Raw genomic sequence first — 6,786 nt, 5'->3', positions numbered from 1 at the left:
CGTTGGATAAACTCCAACCACCCTCTAGCCACGGGTTTGAGGTCATGCCTCCTCAATTGAACCGGCTTCCCTCTTGAATCTCTCTTCCATTGGGCGCCCTCTTCACAAATGTCAGTGAGGACTTGGTCCAACCTTTGATCAAAGTTGACCCTTCTAGTGTAAGGATGTTCATCTCCTTGCATCATGGGCAAGTTGAATGCTAACCTTACATTTTCCGGACTAAAATCCAAGTATTTCCCCCGAACCATAGTAAGCCAATTCTTTGGGTCCGGGTTCACACTTTGATCATGGTTCTTGGTGATCCATGCATTGGCATAGAACTCTTGAACCATCAAGATTCTGACTTGTTGAATGGGGTTGGTGAGAACTTCCCAACCTCTTCTTCGGATCTCATGTCGGATCTCCGGATATTCACTCTTTTTGAGTGAAAAAGGGACCTCGGGGATCACCTTCTTCAAGGCCACAACTTCATAGAAGTGGTCTTGATGCACCCTTGAGATGAATCTCTCCATCTCCCATGACTCGGAGGTGGAAGCTTTTGCCTTCCCTTTCCTCTTTCTAGAGGTTTCTCCGGCCTTGGATGCCATAAATGGTTATGGAAAAACAAAAAGCAATGCTTTTACCATACCAAACTTAAAAGGTTTGCTCGTCCTCGAGCAAAAGAAGAAAGAAGAGAGTAGAAGAAGAAGAAATGAGGAAGAAGGGAATGGCTTTGTGTTCGGCCAAAGAGGGGGAGAAGTGGTGTTTAGGTTGTGTGAAAATGAAGGGGTGAAGAAGGGTTTATATAGGAGAGGGGGGTTCATGGTTCGGTCATGTATGGGTGGGTTTGGGAGGGAAAGTGGTTTGAATTTGAAGGGTGAGGTAGGTGGGGTTTTATGAAGGATGGATGTGAGTGGTGAAGAGAAAGATGGGATTTGATAGGTGAAGGGTTTTTGGGGAAGAGGTGTTGAGGTGATTGGTGAATGGGTGAAGAAGAGAGAGAGTGGTGGGGTTGGTGGGGATCCTGTGGGGTCCACAGATCCTGTGGTGTCAAGGAAAAGTCATCCCTGCACCAAATGGCATGCAAAATTGCGTTTTTAGCCAATTCTGGCGTTAAGCGCCGGGCTGGTACCCATTTCTGGCGTTTAACGCCAGGTTCTTGCCCTTTTCTGGCGTTTAACGCCAGTCTAGTGCCCCTTTCTGGTGTTAAACGCCCAGAATGGTGCCAGACTGGGCGTTAAACGCCCACCTGCTAGCCTTACTGGCGTTTAAACGCCAGTAGGTTCTTCCTCCAGGGTGTGCTGTTTTTCTTCCTGTTTTTCATTCTGTTTTTGCTTTTTCAATTGATTTTGTGACTTCTCATGATCATCAACCTACAAAAAACATAAAATAACAAAAGAAAATAGATAAAATATAACATTGGGTTGCATCCCAACAAGCGCTTCTTTAATGTCAGTAGCTTGACAGAGGGCTCTCATGGAGCCTCACATTTTCTCAGAGCAATGTTGGAACCTCCCAACACGAAACTTAGAGTTTGAATGTGGGGGTTCAACACCAAACTTAGAGTTTGGTTGTGGCCTCCCAACACCAAACTTAGAGTTTGACTGTGGGGGCTCTGTTTGACTCTGATTTGGGAGAAGCTCTTCATGCTTCCTCTCCATGGTGACAGAGGGACATCCTTGAGCCTTAAACACAAAGGATTCTTCATTCATTTGAATGATCAGTTCACCTCCATCAACATCAATTACAGCCTTTGCTGTGGCTAGGAAGGGTCTGCCAAGGATGATGGTTTCATCCATGCACTTCCCAGTCTCTAGGACTATGAAATCAGCAGGGATGTAGTGATCTTCAATCTTCACCAAAACATCCTCTACAAGTCCATGAGCTTGTTTTCTTGAGTTGTCTGCCATCTCTAATGAGATTCTTGCAGCTTGCACCTCAAAGATCCCTAGCTTCTCCATTACAGAGAGAGGCATGAGGTTTACACTTGACCCTAAGTCACACAGAGCCTTCTTGAAGGTCATGGTGCCTATGGTACAAGGTATTGAAAACTTCTCAGGATCTTGTCTCTTTTGAGGTAATTTCTGCCTAGACAAGTCATCCAGTTCTTTGGTGAGCAAAGGGGGTTCATCCTCCCAAGTCTCATTTCCAAATAACTTGTCATTTAGCTTCATGATTGCTCCAAGGTATTTGGCAACTTGCTCTTCAGTGACATACTCATCCTCTTCAGAGGAAGAATACTCATCAGAGCTCATGAAGGGCAGAAGTAAGTCCAATGGAATCTCTATGGTCTCATTTTGAGCCTCAGATTCCCATGGTTCCTCATTGGGGAACTCAGTGGAGGTCAGTGCACACCCACTGAGGTCTTCCTCAGTGGCGTTCACTTCCTCTCCTTCCTCTCCAAATTCGGCCATGTTGATGGCCTTGCACTCTCCTTTTGGATTTTCTTCTGTGTTGCTTGGAAGAGTACTTGGAGGGAGTTCAGTAACTTTCTTGCTCAGCTGTCCCACTTGTGCCTCCAAATTCCTAATGGAGGACCTTGTTTCAGTCATGAAACTTTGGGTGGTTTTGATTAGATCAGAGACCATGGTTGCTAAGTCAGAGGTATTCTGCTTAGAATTCTCTGTCTGTTGCTGAGAAGATGATGGAAAAGGCTTGCCATTGCTAAACCTGTTTCTTCCACCATTATTGTTGTTGAAACCTTGTTGAGGTCTCTGTTGATCCTTCCATGAGAAATTTGGGTGATTTCTCCATGAAGAATTATAGGTGTTTCCATAGGGTTCTCCTAGGTAATTCACCTCTTCCATTGAAGGGTTCTCAGGATCATAAGCTTCTTCTTCACATGAAGCATCCTTAGTACTGCTTGGTGCATTTTGCATTCCAGACAGACTTTGAGAAATCAAATTGACTTGTTGAGTCAATATCTTATTCTGAGCCAATATGGCATTCAGAGTATCAATCTCAAGAACTCCTTTCTTCTGACTCGTCCCATTGTTCACAGGATTCCTTTCAGAAGTGTACATGAATTGGTTATTTGCAACCATTTCAATTAGCTCTTGAGCTTCTGTAGGCGTCTTCTTCAGATGAAGAGATCCTCCAGCAGAGCTATCCAAAGACATCCTGGATAGTTCAGACAGACCATCATAGAAAATGCCTATGATGCTCCATTCAGAAAGCATGTCAGAAGGACATTTTCTGATCAATTGTTTGTATCTTTCCCAAGCTTCATAGAGGGATTCTCCATCCTTCTGTCTGAAGGTTTGGACTTCCACTCTAAGCTTACTCAATTTTTGAGGTGGAAAGAACTTTGCCAAGAAGGCATTGACTAGCTTTTCCCATGAGTCCAGGCTTTCTTTAGGTTGTGAGTCCAACCATATCCTAGCTCTGTCTCTTACAGCAAAAGGGAATAGCATAAGTCTGTAGACTTCAGGGTCAACCCCATTAGTCTTGACAGTGTCACAGATTTGCAAGAATTCAGCTAAGAATTGATGAGGATCTTCCAATGGAAGTCCATGGAACTTGCAATTCTGTTGCATTAGAGAAACTAATTGAGGCTTAAGCTCAAAGTTGTTTGCTCCAATGGCAGGGATAGAGATGCTTCTCCCATAGAAGTCGGGAGTAGGTGCAGTAAAGTCACCCAGCACCTTCCTTGCATTGTTGTTGTTTTCGGCTGCCATGGGTTCTTCTTCTTTGAAGATTTCTGTTAGGTCCTCTACAGAGAGTTATGCCTTAGCTTCTCTTAGCTTTTACTTCAAGGTCCTTTCAGGTTCAGGGTCAGCTTCAACAAGAATGCCTTTGTCTCTGCTCCTGCTCATATGAAAGAGAAGAGAACAAGAAAATATGGAATCCTCTATGTCACAGTATAGAGATTCCTTGAGGTGTCAGAGGAAAAGAAAATTAGAAGGAACAGGTAGAAGAATTCGAACTTAGTCAAATAGAGTTCGAATTGTGCATTGAGAAGGAGTGATACTCCATAAATAGAAGGATGTGAGAAGAGGGGAAGAGAATTTTCGAAAATTAATTAAAAAGATTTTAAAAACATTTTGAAAAATTGATTGATAATTTTCGAAAACTAAAAGTGGAAAAGGAATCAAGTGATTTTTGAAAAAGATTTTGAAATTAGAAATCAAAAAGATATGATTGAAAACTAATTTGAAAAAGATGTGATAAAAAAAAGATATGATTAAAAAGTTATGGTTTTAAAAAGATATGATTGAAAAGATATGATTTGAAAACAATTTTAAAAAAAAGATTTGATTTTAAAAATTAATGACTTGCCTAACAAGAAAAGATATGATTCAAACATTAAACCTTTCTCAACAGAAAAGGCAACATACTTGAAATGCTCAATCAAATCATTAATTGTTAGCAAGTATCTTTGAAAAAGGAAAGAAATTGATTTTGAAAACATTTGATTGAAAAGATATGATTTGAAAAAGATTTGATTTTGAAAAACTTTGAAAACTTGAAAAAAAAATTGATTTGAAAACAAAATCCTCCCCCTTGTGCCATCCTGGCGTTAAACGCCCAGAATGGTGCACATTCTGGCGTTTAACGCCCAAAAGTCTACCCTTTTGGGCGTTAAACGCCCAACCAGGCACCCTGGCTGGCGTTTAAACGCCAGTCTGTCCTTCTTCACTGGGCGTTTTGAACGCCCAGCTTTTTCTGTATAATTCCTCTGCTGTATGTTCTGAATCTTCAATTCTCTGTATTATTGACTTGAAAAGACACAAATTAAAAATATTTTTGGATTTTTAATAATGAGGAATAATCAAAATGCAACTAAAATCAAATAACAATGCATGCAAGACACCAAACTTAGCAGTTTGTATACTATTGACACTAACAAAATGAGAATGCACATGAGAAATAACAAAACACTCAAGTCAATAGAATTCCAAGATCAAAACAAGGAAATCATCAAGAACAACTTGAAGATTAATGAAGACACATGCATAAATTCGAAAAATGCAAGAAGAACAGAAACATGCAATTGACACCAAACTTAAAATGAGACACTAGACTTAGACAAGAAATATTTTTGGTTTTTATGATTTTGTACTTTTTTTTTGTGCTCTTTTTCGAAAAATTAAGTGGAAGAAGAAAATAAAGGTATCAAAATTCTTAATGAGAATTCCAGGAATCATGCAATGTTAGTCTAAAGCTTCGGTCCAGGAATTAGACATGGCTTCACAGCCAGCCAAGCTTTCAAAGAAAGCTTCGGTCCAAAACACTAGACATGGCCAATGGCCAGCCAAGCCTTAGCAGATCATTGCTCCAATAGCAAGATTGATAGAAATCAACAAGCTCTTGTGATGATCAGTTGAAACCTCGGTCCAATAAGATTAGACATGGCTTCTCAGCCAGCCAGATTTCAGCAGATCATCATGAAACTTTAGAACTCATTCTTAAAAATTCTAAAAAATACCTAATCTAAGCAACAAGATGAACCGTCAGTTGTTCATACACGAAACAATCCCCGGCAACGGCGCCAAAAACTTGGTGCGCGAAATCGTGATCACTACAACTTCGCACAACTAACCAGCAAGTGCACTGGGTCGTCCAAGTAATAAACCTTACGCGAGTAAGGGTCGATCCCACGGAGATTGTTGGTATGAAGCAAGCTATGGTCACCTTGTAAATCTTAGTCAGGCAGACTCAAATGGGTATAGATGATGAATGAAACATAAAGATAAAGATAGAGATACTTATGTATATCATTGGTGAGAGCTTCAGATAAGCGTATGAAGATGCTTTCCCTTCCGTCTCTCTGCTTTCCTACTGTCTTCATCCAATCCTTCTTACTCCTTTCCATGGCAAGCTTATGCAAGGGTTTCACCGTTGTCAGTGGCTACCTCCCATCCTCTCAGTGAAAACATTCCTATGCTCTGTCACAGCATGGCTAATCAGCTGTCGGTTCTCGATCAGGCCGGAATAGAATCCATTGATTCTTTTGCGTCTGTCACTAACGCCCCGCCTTCAGGAGTTTGAAGCACGTCACAGTCATTCAATCATTGAATCCTACTCAGAATACCACAGACAAGGTTAGACCTTCCGGATTCTCTTGAATGCCGCCATCAGTTCTTGCCTATACCACGAAGACTCTGATCTCACGGAATGGCTGGCTCGTTTGTCAGGCAAGCACTCGGTTGTCAGGCGATCAACCATGCATCGTGTATCAGGAATCCAAGAGATATTCACCCAATCTAAGGTAGAACGGAGGTGGTTGTCAGTCACACGTTCATAGGTGAGAATGATGATGAGTGTCACGGATCATCACATTCATCAAGTTGAAGAACAAGTGATATCTTGAACAAAGAACAAGCGGAATTGAATAGAAGAACAATAGTAATTGCATTAATACTCGAGGTACAGCCGAGCTCCACACCTTAATCTATGGTGTGTAGAAACTCCACCGTTGAAAATACATAAGAACAAGGTCTAGGCATGGCCGAATGGCCAGCCCCCAAATGATCTAAGAACTAGATGTCCAAAGATGATCTAGAGATCTAAAGTGATCAAAAGATGAAATACAATAGTAAAAGGTCCTACTTATAGGAAACTAGTAGCCTAAGGATTACAAAGATGAGTAAATGACATAAAAATCTACTTCCGGGCCCACTTGGTGTGTGCTTGGGCTGAGCAATGAAGCATTTTTCGTGTAGAGACTCTTCTTGGAGTTAAACGCCAGCTTTTGTGCCAGTTTGGGCGTTTAACTCCCATTTTGGTGCCAGTTCCGGCGTTTAACGCTGGGAATTCTGAGGGTGACTTTGAACGCCGGTTTAGGCCATCAAATCTTGGGCAAAG

At 41.4% G+C, this 6,786-nt stretch overlaps 1 non-coding gene across 1 annotated transcript; it reads left to right on the top strand.

Moving 5' to 3' along the window:
- The first annotated feature begins 3,152 nt into the window (after window positions 1–3,152).
- Window positions 3,153–3,260, top strand: LOC130984801 (small nucleolar RNA R71). The gene has a single exon (XR_009088710.1). It is a non-coding gene; the product is annotated as a small nucleolar RNA R71 (small nucleolar RNA).
- Window positions 3,261–6,786: the final 3,526 nt, after the last annotated feature.

This window comes from Arachis stenosperma, chromosome 5 (genome assembly GCF_014773155.1).
Source record: "Arachis stenosperma cultivar V10309 chromosome 5, arast.V10309.gnm1.PFL2, whole genome shotgun sequence".
Lineage (NCBI taxonomy): Eukaryota > Viridiplantae > Streptophyta > Magnoliopsida > Fabales > Fabaceae > Arachis > Arachis stenosperma.
The sequence above is the reverse complement of the archived record's forward strand: the minus strand, read 5'-3'. Positions and strand labels throughout refer to the sequence as shown.